The 14,087-nt window shown below is 40.1% G+C and overlaps 1 protein-coding gene across 1 annotated transcript in view; it reads left to right on the forward strand.

Annotated features, from left to right (window-relative positions):
- Window positions 1–4,035: 4,035 nt before the first annotated feature.
- Window positions 4,036–14,087, forward strand: part of LOC109042693 (uncharacterized) — a 75,435-nt gene continuing 65,383 nt past the window's right edge. The window contains exons 1-2 of the mRNA XM_072295987.1: window positions 4,036–4,395; window positions 4,845–5,271. The gene's annotated coding sequence lies outside the window, so the exon portion shown is untranslated. The remainder of the gene's footprint in view (window positions 4,396–4,844; window positions 5,272–14,087) is intronic.

The following is a 14,087-nucleotide window of genomic DNA, read 5'->3' on the forward strand; positions in this document are numbered from 1 at the left end:
GCTGTCCCCTGTATCATCGAAAGATGACAAAATTAGAAATTGCTATACTCTCAGGAAATGAGAGATTTTGTCGCCTTTTCTCGTTTGTGATTTTTTTTCTGAACCCTATTTTTTTTATACCGCATTAAAAAAAAACTGCAAAATTTGCCGGCCCCTAAATCCGGCCCTGATCTCAAAATCTACTTGTTCAATTTCATTCAAAACTGACTTGATGAACCATATCTATGGTCCCTTTATGCACGTCAAGTGATTCTGGGATACGCCAAAATTTGGGAGTGGGGGGCTAGAGGCAAAACAAGATTTCAGCAAATTCACACAGTGTGCGTTGTGCGTGGGCTGGTTTGAAATGACTGTAAATTTTGAAAATATTCCCTTTAGTTCTTTGAAAATTGGCACCAAGCACCACCGGACTCTTTAATGTAAGTTATTAGCTAAAAGATTTTTGGACTAGACTCAAAATTGGAGGACTACGAGTCATCCAAAGAGGGCACATCTCCCTGCGATACCAAATGGAAAGCTCATTTTGAAGCGTTTTTTCTACAAACTTTGGCTCCTACCTCACCGGGTTTAGAACTGACCGTAGGTTGATGCACATTTCTGGGTAGACTTTTTTATAACTCTTCCTTGAAGGAAAAAATCAAAGGAAAACGATGTAAAGTTGTGCCTCGAAAAATGTTTCCTGGAGTGTCCATGACCATGACTCCGCCGCACTTCTCGTCCTCAGGCCTTGTCCACACGAGCGCAGTTTGGACAAATTAGTTCCACGACTTGGGGGTTCAAGGAAAAAGTAATAGCTAAGTTATAACAAGGTTCTGAACAAGTTCGCCCGAAGTTCCTCGAACCGCGCTCTTGTGGACAAAGTCTTTGGTTTATAGGCGTAGGGACAGCAGCTCACATTTCAGGACGGAAAAAGTGTAATGCATATAAACGAACAGACACTGGAAAAAAAAGTCGCTTGGATCTAGAGTCCAGACTCTCGACAAGAATGACAAGAAAAAATTCTCTCGATTCATTCGGATTTTTGCTTGAATCAAAAGGAAATTCGCTTAAATTGAAAGGATTGATTTTCGATTTAATAAAAAATCCAATTAATTCAAGAGTATTTTTTCTTGTCAATGTTTTTAAGATTCTGGACTCTAGATCCAAGCGACTTTTTTTCCAGTGAAGCAGACTTCGGAAAATACTTTCAACAATGTCATTGTAAAAATTAGTATTAGTTTAAGTCATCGGTAAATACAATAGGCAACGCTAAAATTAAGTTAAAGTATGAGAGAAACATGCGAAGTGCCCTCGGTTAGTATTTAATGCGACAAACACTCAACGAATCTCAGTATAACGACAGGATGCAACTATTCGGGCTTCACGGATGTGCGTGATGCATAAGCACCGAATTGAAGGCGTTTTGGCTCTCCAGCTACTTGTCGCTTCATCATCCGCCACGCGGCGGGCAGTACTTACTGCAAGAATTCGAAAAGACAGAACGGCATGAATTGTTGCATGCATACAGGCGCAGGATATGATTATCTTTTTCCTTTAAGGTGATTCGTCAATCGCAAAATTAGTGGTCGAACTGGCATGCGATATATCGCATCTTTCAGGTAAAAAATCTCGGCAGATTTTGAATTTTTAGCAAAACAGAGGACGACAGCCCCTGCGCATGAGCCTAAAGAATTATTCTATACCCAAGAATCGGCAAAACTCAGAGAAATGAATGCAGAATAGTGTTTGGAAAAAAACCTCGTATTCGATTCAGCTACCGATTTCTGTATCGAAAGCGAGGTTTTTTTCCAAACGCTATTCTGCTTTCATTTCTCTGAATTTTCCCGATTCTTGGGTTTAGAATGATTCTTCAGACTCATGCGCAGGGGCTATCGCCGTTTTTTTGCTAAAAATTCAAAATCTGCCGAGATTTTTGACCTAATCGATGCGTTATATCGCATGCCAGTTCGACCACGTCACTTGAGCTTGACGAATCACCTTAAGTTTTGGTAAGTGCTGAGCATGACTGGTAAAGTCCCTGGTAAAAATTGGCGATAGGACCTGCGTTTCAAAATACCATAGGAGTTCTTATAGCCGACTGAAGAAGGCGATAGAAAATCATATAGCTGGCTGTAGAAAGTGGAAAAACTTATACGGCCGGGCTACACGAAGCGATAAAAAATTATACAGCCGGGCTATAGTTCCTATCGCCGGGCTTTACACTTTATCGCCTGGCTGTTGCTTTTCCGCCTTCGGCTATAAAAGGCTATAAGAAATTGTGTAGAAATTCGTGTGTTTTTGAAATCATTAAGTTTGATACGGAACCACCTTAATATGTACAAAACACACATTATATTTTCCTTTACTACATATTTTTTTTCCATCAATTAAAATGAGAATAATCCATACAGAGTGTGCAAACATTTCAAAGTCATGAGTTAAAAAACACTGACTCCACGAGATTCAATATTAGAGCCTAACACAAAGCGGAGTGACGACGCACTGGCGCACAGAAAAAAAGAGATGGTGCTGACGACAGAACCTTCTGTTCATAGGGCTCCCGCAGTTTCTTTGTTACACCTACAGAATTTTTCTGTTGTGAGAACAGAACTTCGGTCGTGGGAATAGAGTACTCTGTCCTCATAACGGAAGCTTCTGTGACTGTTACAAAAGAAGTGCAGGAGCCCTGTGAAAAAAAGGTTCTATCGTCAGCACCATCTATTTTTTTCTGTGCGCCTACAAACCTAACAGGGATACTTCACGCATTGCGCAATGCGTGAAGTATCCCTGTTAGGTTTGTAGCGCATGCCGCGCCGCAGCGTACCACGGCGCTTGAAGCAACTATTTCACACCAGAGGTATTGCACAGTATCGTACGAAATTGAAGGCGCACCAACTTATTAGGAATGGCAGGCATCCTTCAAAAGAACGGAGCTTTCCTCGCAAAATAAATCAAGATACTACGGCCCAAAAAGAGAGCGGTAGTCCATAAACTCACTAAGTCCTAGCATCCGTAATTAGTAACGTTTAGCATACACTTTATCGCCAGGCTGTTGCTTAATCGCTATCGGCTATAAAAGGCTATAAGAAATTGTGTTGCCGGCTATAGAAGCTATCGGAAATCTTACAGCCGGCTGTAAGTGTATGGTATTTTGGAACCCTAACCACCATTGTGAGCTAATTTAACCACGGGGGTGGTTAAAGCAGCATTTTTTTGTTGTAAAATCAACATTGAAACATTGCGGTCACTTTTTTTTAGCAATTGAATTGTTAAATCAGCAATTTGATTTGTTTCGTATACGTTTCAAGTTGTTGATTTGGAAGCATAATCAAAGGATAGAAGGTTCCTAAAATTGTTGTACATTTTGTTCCTAGTCATTCCAAAATTGAAAATAAACTCTACCCTCTGGTGCTTCAGAGCCTCATGAAGCTTCGAAACTATTGAATTTGATTTACTTACTCTACTAATTATTACTATTGCTACTTCTACTACTACAACTTCTACTATTATCACTACTACTACCAGTGCAACTATTAGTATTACTACTACTACTACTACTACTACTACTACTACTACTACTACTACTACTACTACTACTACTACTACTACTACCACTACTACTTCTATAATAACCATCACTACTACTACAACTACTACACTGCATTTACTACTACCACCGCCACTACTACTACTACTACTACTACTACTACTACTACTACTACTACTACTACTACTACTACTACTACTACTACTACTACTGCTGCTGCTACTACTACTACTATGAATTGTATTTATTTAGTTTTTTATTCGTTTACTGTTATTTATGTAGATATATTTCATTATTTGAGGAAGCATCAATCTGGAGATTGTCAGTGCATTCTCGCATAGATGTTAAGAGAGGGCGATGATGACGCGGGGGGCGGGGGGGCGAGGGGTACGAGTAAAAGCGGAAGGAGCGGGGCGCGGATCAATAGCCGGTGCTGCTACCTGTGCGCGGGGGCCCGAATTTCGCCACGCCCCACCCGACCCTCCAGCCCAGCCCAGCGGCAGTGCAATCATAACCGCAATCCTCCACTCGCGTAGTGTTTCCCGCTCAAATCTCACTTTTCCAAATATCCCGGCAAGTGCACGAATTTTCATAAACAAAGTGTATTCATGAAGATAGCTTGCCCCTTCGGAGTTGAATTTGACCAGAATTTATTTCCGTTTTGAATAAAACCATTGCTGACATCCTTTAATTGTCTTCACGATTGAAAACCCAACCTATCTCTATTATTTTACATTGTTTTTAATGAAGGATTTCCACTATCACTATGATTTTCCTTGATGCATCATCTGAACTTTTTTCCACCATCTGATCATTGTGCATACCTTAGGATGATGTAAGAGTGCATGCTAGACTGGACAATTTTCCAGGTAAAGTAAATAAAAATGATGCAATATTATAACTCTCCCCCACTGACCCACTCATAGTCATATTCTGGTTACTGCCTCTGACATTGACTCCCCTAGGGTCCAACATGTGTGACCACCCTCTTAAAGTATCACATTGATACTTGTGTAGTGGAACAATTCAGATAGATATTACATTGAAACGAAGTCCACCTATTTAATGCTTCAATGTATGTATTGAAATATACTGATCGGAATGAATCTTATAAAGTCCAAAAATATTTAGATTTAGAGCAAATTCAATTTCGTTATGAGTGATACTCTCGCTCAAGTGTTAAACCCCTCTCTTCTATTTCCAATGGCTCTCTGGGATTTTTTCTCCAAATCATAGTTAACAGTCTCTGTTTTCTTCTGTTTATATAGATAGTAATAATCTAAGATTGTTAACCTAATACATTTTATTTCTTTTCCAGGTTACAGCAGAATACTCAAGATTCTCTAAAAGTCAAAAGGTCGATTGTGCGAAGCCGAGCTTTCAAGTGTTCTTCCTGCAGTGGAACAACTGAGGGATTTAGCGAGAAAAATATTCCTTGAGACGTGAATAAGTTGTAAAGTTGTAGGCGAAGAACAATCGTGACTTTTCCGCCTCGCCTAATGTCATTTCGCGCGCGAAGACCACATGTGATAAACACGGCATTCTTCATCCTCCACTACGCGCAAATTCCGGACATTTTCGCGTGAACGTTTCGGTTAAGTGCAGTGAGAGAGGCGCTCGTTTTGGCGCCAAAAATGGGGCGCAGCTGTTAAGTTGCCCCCTGCCAGTGCTCTGTCGAAATACTAGCGGGGTCGGTGACCCTTCCATAGCGATCCAGCGCCCTTCAGTCAGTCCCAGTCTAAAAAGTGAGTGAATTCTTACTTTCTTGTCTTTGCATGTAACTAATTCAGACAACCCATCTATCAGTAATTTTCTGCAATCGGAAATTATGGATCATACCCACTAAAAAACGATCATGTTGGTACCATGTTAAATCATGATGTTACTAACATACTACCAACTTGGTCGTAACGTTACTCCATGATGGTACGTAGCACCATGTTGGCTACTGTTTATCAATTTAACCTACTTTTTACCATGTTGATACCATGTTAGCGTCAACATGATATACTTGTTTCACTCACTAACATGGTGGGTTAAGCAGGGCACTGCTGTATTGGGAAAGATTGTAGTATCAGTTGAATGTTCGATTTTGGGATTATTTAAAAAATTAACATAGTTTAACCACCAGGTCCAGTAAGAGGTTGGCGGGAGGGAGTGGAGGGGGAGATCAGACGGTGTAATCTGCCCGATGATTTGTGGGAGGATCGATTCCGATTGCGATTTGGAGTCGCAGAGTAAATCGCCAGCAAGTTTAAAAGAGAATTATACACTCGTTTTACCGTATGTGGAGTGATCTGGTGTTGCACACTATTGGTAAACAACCCTTACTCCTCTCACGGGGGGAGCCAAGGGGGGGGGGGCGTAAGGGGGCGTGCGATGCCCCCGTTCGCCCGAAAAAAGAGGAAGAAAACGAGAAGGATAAAAGACTGGAGGAAAGGAGGAAAGAAGAATGCAAGACGCTTACATTTAGTAATTATGTAGGACAAAATTGACCCGTGCTGCATATTAGATGCTTCAAAAATTTTCTGGGGATTGCCCCCGGAACCCCTTACGCCGCCTTTTCGAGGGGTCGGGATCCACCTATGACTCCTCTGGACGAAAAGTGTGGATGTATCCATACAGCTGTTTTCATGCTACATGCCAAAGATGATCGTATGCACGAGCATTGTAGAGGTTGGGATTGTGTTTGTGTGTGTGGTGGGGGGGGGGAGGGGTAGGAGTGTCGAGGGTTGTAGTTTGTAAAAATATCCGTCCGGTGCACAGATTTTGCATTGACTGATCCGTGCATACAGTTGACTTCCTTAGCATCGTTATACCTCAGGATCAAACTTTTAATAATTCAAATTCATCCTACTGCTCTCTTTCTTAGTGAAAAGTCCCTTCAAAGGTAATTTCGAGTCATCTCATTGGCAGTAGGTCGCATCATATACCCAATTTTCGAATTGGCCTTCCGAGAGGAATTCAAAACTGATTTGTTGGAGTCATATATTGAGATCAGAAAAGATCGGAAAAAATTACAGTTATCCATCTTCGAATGTTGTCAGCTGTTTTGTTTGCAAAGTGGTGAAAACTACATTTCATTAAAAAATGTTTATGAGATCCGATCGCGAATATTTGCTCCATGTCTGAAAGTTCAAAAACCCATCAGACCCTCACTAATGCCGGTGTGAATTAGCTAGGCTCCAAAGAGGGGGCCAATCTAAGCTCACGAACCACCTGTTCTCATTGCCAGTTATCTCATATTACTACACTGAAATCAAGATTAGCTCACGAAAGCTTAGTGAAATCATACCTACAGAACACGGGTTTGAATTTGTTATTCACATTGCTTTTTGAGATTTCATGAACCAACCATAGAAAATTTGACTGCTTTTTGGAAACTACATGCTTTTTTCAAATTACGTGACCTTATTGTTTAATCCCCCTATCCAAAGCTCCCATTTCATGTCCGTTAAAAGTTCCGAGGTTCGGAACCTTTTTGTTCCAATTTCTCCCACTCCATGACCGTCAAAAGTTCCGAGATTCCTTATAGATTTTTTAAAAGTTCCGAGAAAGTTCCGGAAAATGCGAAAGATCCGGAAGATTTTGGGAATTTCCAAAATTCCGGGTAAATTTTAGGCAAATCACAAAAGTTCCGGAATTCGGAACTACTTCCGGGAAATGGGAGCAGTGCCCCTATCTATAGTTTCTAGACCGTTGGTTGAAACGCATTTCAAAAAGCTAGTATTACAAAGTCAAGGCACGAGTCTAGCTGTAATATTTGCCTCACTTTATGTTCATTTTCTCGTGAGTTACTCAAGGCCGAGGAACATTATTCACTTGGTTCCTTTGTGAGATGTAATCCAGGGATGCTCCTTATTTGGTGGGAGAGGAACGGATGTGTGAGGTCGGGAGCGCGTGACCTTTGGCGGTTTACCCCGGTGTAAACAACCTCGACTGACCTCGCCTGCGCGCCGCGCCGTGGCCATGACGCAACCATCTCTACATCGAGACTCAAAGACTCTATATGTTGATTATTAGGTCCCGAATTCGCTCAATTGCACGTTACAGAATTAGAAAATCAATTCCTACAGACGATAAGACACATGTGGATCGTATTCGATAGTGGTTCGATGTATCGTTTGGTTCAAAACAATTGAACATAACTTCAAACATAAATTTTAGGATTTCAGTCGAAAAAACTGAAAATGAGAAAGTTCCTGACAATTTCACTTTTCATTACCATTTTGTACTCATATGAATAAAAAATTTATCATAGAAAACCCGTTTCCTCAGACTACTCAATTGACTTTCGAGGCTATGTTTACATATCGAACGAATCGATATCGTTACAATCTCACCTGTTTGATGTATCGAACACGCACTATAATACTTACTTGATGAATAATTGAAGAACGTTTGTGAGAATTCTATGGGCGGACACGCACCATATTCTATTCAATCAGAGCCTGTTCTATTGTGCCATAATCTGACCTACACCCGTATTAACTCACCCAGAGACTATATTCGAGAACTCGCTCTGCTGTCTTCCCATTGGTATGAATTTGTTGTTTTTGTTGCCCGTTGTTTACGATTTCGCACGTCAAGAAAATTAATCCAAAAGAAAAATAGGAGAAAACCCCAAAAGAATGACGACTCATTAAAAAAGTTTAAAAATAATTTTACATGCCGTGCTCGGACACCACCATTTTTTGCAATTTCTAGGACCCGCGGTAACGTTGTAATACATTCAAACGATCAATGCGATTGCGGGAAAATTGAACATTTCGCTATGAAAATCGGTAATAGTTTACTTCATTGGTACAGTGTGAGAGAATCATACAAAGAGCTCTCAGTTATCGCAAGTGATGAACACTCGACTAATTTCATAATAACGCCTGAATGCAACTATTCGAGCTCTACGGATGTCCATGATGCATAAGCACGGAATTGAAGGCGTTTTGACAGTTTAGGCGCTCGCTGCTTCATTCGCGGCTCGCTGCAAGGATTAAAAAAAAAAAAAAAAAAAAAAAAAAAAAAAAAAAAAAAAAATCGGCATGAATAGTAGCATTCACGTGGGGTTTTTTTTAAAGCTTTGCTCGTCTAGTGGGAAAATTACTGTCAGTTATCAACGCCAAGATTCGCCTAATAATTGAGTAATATGTTTAGTAATCCTAGCCTAATTGGCCAAAACTTGCCTAACAAACTCTCTTCCCCGACATTCATAAGGCATCATTCTGGGCGAATTGTATTTTATTTTTTGATCGACAAATTGCTCATCAATCCTGGCCGAAAAAAGCTTTGACTTCCGATCTAATTTGCCTTACCCAATTGCACGCACTGGGAAAAAAAGTCGCTTGGATCTTAAGTCCAGACTCTTAAAAACATTGCCATGAAAGTATACTCTCGATTGAATCGAATTTTGCTTAAATTGAGGACCAAGCCTCTTAATTTAAGCGGATTTCCTTTTGATTCAAGCAAAACTCCGATTGAATCGAGAGTGTTTTGCTCGGCATGAGAAATATATTGTCTCTGACTTCACTTTAAACTATTGAAAGGTAAGTGGAAAAAAGGAGTTTAACTGAGTAAAACTGTAGCAACTGAACCTCTTAATTTTGGGACGCTGTGGAGATTTCGAATTGTACGAAAAGTAAGAGAGCAAATTTCATGCTTGCAAGAGGGGGCAAAACCCCCGTCCTCCGAACGCTTATTGCCTTTAAAAGTTTAAAATGCTGTTTGGTTCATTCTCTACATTTTGCTCCAGGGCCAGCGAATACATCATCCAGCTGCTACATTCATTCAGTTGCCTGTGGAAGACCATACCTTTGAAGTCAAACTTACTTTGACCCCATCGATACCTTATCCAGTCCTAATCTGATCTCAATCGTAATATTCCTCGCATCCGATAAATCTTATCATCTACGATTTTATAAAATCCGTATGCTGACATTTTGAGGCGCTCTTTGAAGGTTCCTTCACTTGAAATCCCTTTGAACTGTTCTTCATGTGAGGTGAGCTCCCCTCATCCACGACCTTATCAAGGAGATTTCACGTCGATGCGGTTTTAAGTAACGTCTTAAAATGTCGGCTTCAATGTTACTTGACAACCTCTACTCCGTCGAACAAGTGCACTCAGACTGAAGACTGAAATTTCGAGTATAATTTTTGGTTACGAGGTGTTTCGATATTTTAAATGCAGTCGTGCATTTGACAGGTTTGCCGCTGGGAAATTCAGGGAGTGACGTGACTAAACTTATCTATGTACCGCCTACGGAGACAGGCGAAAGGTATACTGCCGTGCTAAAGAAGAACTCAGTATGAGTCCTTGGTCGTTGTCAAATTTCCTTTGATAAAGTACAAATTGTCAGAAAAACTTATTCACGCTTTTCCTCCAATTTTTCGAAGAATGTAATTCGCTTTTTAATCCAAAAAATTTGAAAATTTCAAAGAAAAATATTCATAACTTTAGTCGAAAATGAATATTGTACGGGAGAAGATCTGGCAGCATTCGAATGTTCATATAAGGCTTTATTTTTTATTTTATTTTATTTTTTTTTTAGCACGACCGTACAGCATCCATACTCTGCTGCGCTTGGGCAAAACGCCGTTTGAGCCTTCAGTTGTTTTCAAATTCCCCTTAACCAATTGAAAATTACCGGGAAAATTTGTGGAAAATTTCTCTCCCAATTTTCAGAGAATTTTGTCCGTAATTTGATCAGAGGTGCCTGAAAATTTCTAGGAGAAATATTCACGACTTCCCACAAAAATAAATATTTTCTGAGAGGAAATTCGGCAACATTTGAATGCCCATACGGCGTTCTTCCTCAGCACGGCAGTCAGTACTTCCGTGTTAAGGAAGAACGCCGTATGAACATTCGAGAGTTGCCAAATCTCCTTCAATAAAATGTTTATTTTTGAAGAAAGTTATGAATATTTTTCCTTGAAATTTTCAGGAACTCTAGGTGAAACCACAAGCAACATTATCTGAAAAAATTTGAAGGAAAATATTCATAAGTTTACCAGGAATTTCGTGTTTTATAAAAGAAAATTTGGGAACGACTGAAGGTCCATACGGCGTTTTTCCGCACACTGAAAAAAAATTCTCGGCGTTTTTACCAAGGTCCGTTGGTACCTTTACCATCCCATTTTTTTTACCAATTATTGGTAATTTTACCAAGACAGACTGGTAAACTTACCTGAAAACCGGTATTTTTACTGTTTTTTTTCAGGTAAGAATACCACTTGTATTGCTAATCAATTCCCGGTAGGTAACTTTGCCATTTTATCTCGGTAATTCTACCACAGTCGATAAAAAATATTGGTGTTTTCACCAAGGTCTAGTAAAATTACCGAGAAAGTTTAATAATTTTACCGAGATTTCTCGGTCAAATTACCAATTCCATAAATGGTAATTTTACCAAGAAAAAACTGGGATCAAATAGAATCCTGAATTCTTGGTAATTTTACCCTTTTCTAAGTAAATACACCGATATTTTTTTTCAGTGTAGCCCGGCAGAGCATCCCTTGCCGGTTTGGCTGTCACCTTCCTTTTTTCTTCTGCTCCACATCTTCCTTACTTTTTGTTTTGATTGCGGAGGTGAGCGACGCTCTCCGCGGAAAGGAGGGGGGTAGGGGTAAGGGATTCAATCACACCCACCTCCTTACTAACACTGAAAGCATTTGCAGCGCGCATCCCGGTGTATATTAGTTTGGACGGCATAGGGCGACTGCTCCTGCAACGCAAATAGCGCTGAATCTTTTCCGCGCGCTCAACGTTGTGCAATAATAAATAACCCGTCATCTGCTTTTGCCTTTGTCTCGTTTGCAGATGGTCGCGGTAATCGCTGGTCTTTCGCCACAATCGGGATGGGGTTTGCCGAACACGCGAGCGCAAATGAAATGATTTATTCATAGAGGCTAACAAGACATTGTGTAAATACTAATACTGAGTCGTGCCAAACGACGTCAAGAATCACGGAGGGTTTTGGAACTTAATTCAGTGCTCCTTAAAGAGTGCCCCCTGTATTCTTTTCTTTCGAGGCAGGGATTTCTTTTATCCTTTAACTCAGCGAGCACGAGACATGCAAGGAAAGATCCTCAATTGGTATCTTGACAATGGTGAGAGCTTTTACTTTCTCGGGATTCCAACATTCAACTATTGACCTACCCCTTAGATGGATGTTCAACAGTGTGTTGAGCATTTTTTCAGCAAACAAGCTGAGGTTTGGCGTATTGTGTCTCCCGAAGCTCCTCGGCCAACTAGTAAGAAGGTCAACAGACAACACAAGGGCGATGACTATTGCTAATTTGTAATTACTCATAAGGCAATGTTGAATCCCTGAAACTAAAAGCTTCCACCTGCTGCCGAGAGTTTAGTTTGGGTCTTTCCTTGTCTCTGGTCTCGAAATATGACGCCTAGTGTTTGACAAACAATAATAATTTTGATGGTAAAGTAATTGCCTCATATAGAATGCGTATTCTAAAAGAAGCACAAATTACCCATCTTCAAATTCCAAAGATATAATACAATATTCTAATATCTCTATGATTAGCTACCTGAAAGCTTAAACTTTCTTAAATCGAATTAATACCTACTTTAATAAAAAAGCAAAGCTTGAAAGCAGCTAAAAAAGTGAAGAAAGACAGAATTTCTGCAACTTTGAGGATTAAATCAAACTTTACAAATCAAACCTTACTAAACTTACAAACTTTAAAAAATATTTAAGTCTATAAAGACGGTGTTCCAAACTTCTGCTCCTTGTCTATTTTTTCTCAAAGAGTAGGTACACTTCTAGAAATTTTCTTGCGTACAGCATTTTCGGAAAATATTAGTGAAGAGAGCCAAGAAAAATCTCCAAAAACTTTGTGCAGCAACGACGATCAGTCATCCTTTGAAAAGTAAAGCAAATAATAATGTAGGATATTCGACGTGCCATTGAAAAAGAAATTCTGATTCTAAGGGCGGAGAGGCAGAAATTAAGAACCAACTAAAGAAAGCAAGCGAATATTTAATCAAGGTCAAACTTCAAGGCCAGGTAGTGGAGATATTGAAGAGTTAATAACTTTGAAGCTCCGCCATATACCTTCCCTCTCTCCTAAGTTTTCGCCAGCTTAAAGTTTTACGAGTAAGCAGCAAGCGCCCCTCTTCAAAGCGGTATCCGTCAAAAATTGAAGAGCGAACGTAAAACCGCCTCAATTTAATCCGTGTTATTCTCTCATAGTTAAAAATGAAAAAAGAGAAAGAAACTATGAAAGTCTCTGAAAAGTAGCTTTTTTAATCTGCCTTAGAGCTCAGTCGGAAAGGGAGAGGATGGGTAAGAGCCAGAGACAAGGACTTTTAAACAAAATAAACAGAGCGCTACTGTGCCTTTGAGCCATAGCCCCTTTCACTCCCCGATGAAACTACCCTTGCAGAAGCGTGTCGTGCTTTGAGATGAATCGATCGATCTGCCATTTAAACCCGTGAAAAAGGATCGATTATCGAGGTGTTTGTCGCCAACACCTTGGTAATCGATTCTTTACCTTAGGTTTAAATGGGAAAATATCGATATGATGATTCACACTTTGCCTCCGAACCCTCGTGCTTGTGAGTCTGTGGGACAGACTGTGTGGATATCAGTGGCGTGGCGTGAATGATCGATTATCGATATTTCCCCATTTGAAAGCTATGGTAAAGAATCGATTACTAAGGTGTTCGTTGCGAACACCCTGATAATCGATCCTTTTCCACAGGTTTAAATGGCAGATCAATCGATATATCGCAGAGCACGCCACGCCATTGGTGGATATTCAAACTACGGATGCGCAGGTCTCTTTAGATACAAAGCCCACAATGAGTGCTTTTCAAATGCTCGAACCCTTTTCTGAAGCTTCTGTCTAAGCATGATTCTCTTTTCGGCATTGTCGTATTGGAGTAATGTATTGATTGAATTCAATGTGTCTTTATGTCTCGATGTGTGTGTATTTTCGGAGCGGACGAAATTGAACGTAGCTGCCGGGGAACTTTATGCCTTTTTAATGACTTGACTTGGTGGTGAAATGTCGGAGAGTAAAAGTATTCGATTGAGGCCATGACTGACGGAGATGAAAAACTCACATGTTCCACCACACGAGCATTACGTCTTTTTTTTACTTTCATTTAAGAGGACTATAAAAAATTCTGAGCTCAAACATTACGTGGTGATCTCAAGATTTGCTGAAGTCGTACCATGCACGCGACGTTGTTTGTCTCATCAAAAGGAGGATGGGGCGGGGAAGGAGAGTAAATTATTGTCGGACTCTAAACTTGAGTTGAAACTTTCCACATTTAAAGTGAAGGATCGAAAAGATCTCCTCAGTTTGCCTTTCATCAGGCACAAGCGTAATTGTTGTTCAACATACAGACTTGAAGAAATCTTTTACTTCTTAAAATCAAATCCCTGACTAAATTTCTGTTTTTATACTTCTTTAACCTCTTAAAGTTTCAAGCTTTGATCTGTAAATGGTACTGAAAATCTGATGTCAGGTTTGGCTTGAGCCCCATTTCTCCTTTTTAGGCACAAATGGATGAAAGTTTACAGAGACGCACCAAATTACATCA

Source organism: Bemisia tabaci, chromosome 2, assembly GCF_918797505.1.
Source record: "Bemisia tabaci chromosome 2, PGI_BMITA_v3".
Taxonomy (NCBI): domain Eukaryota; kingdom Metazoa; phylum Arthropoda; class Insecta; order Hemiptera; family Aleyrodidae; genus Bemisia; species Bemisia tabaci.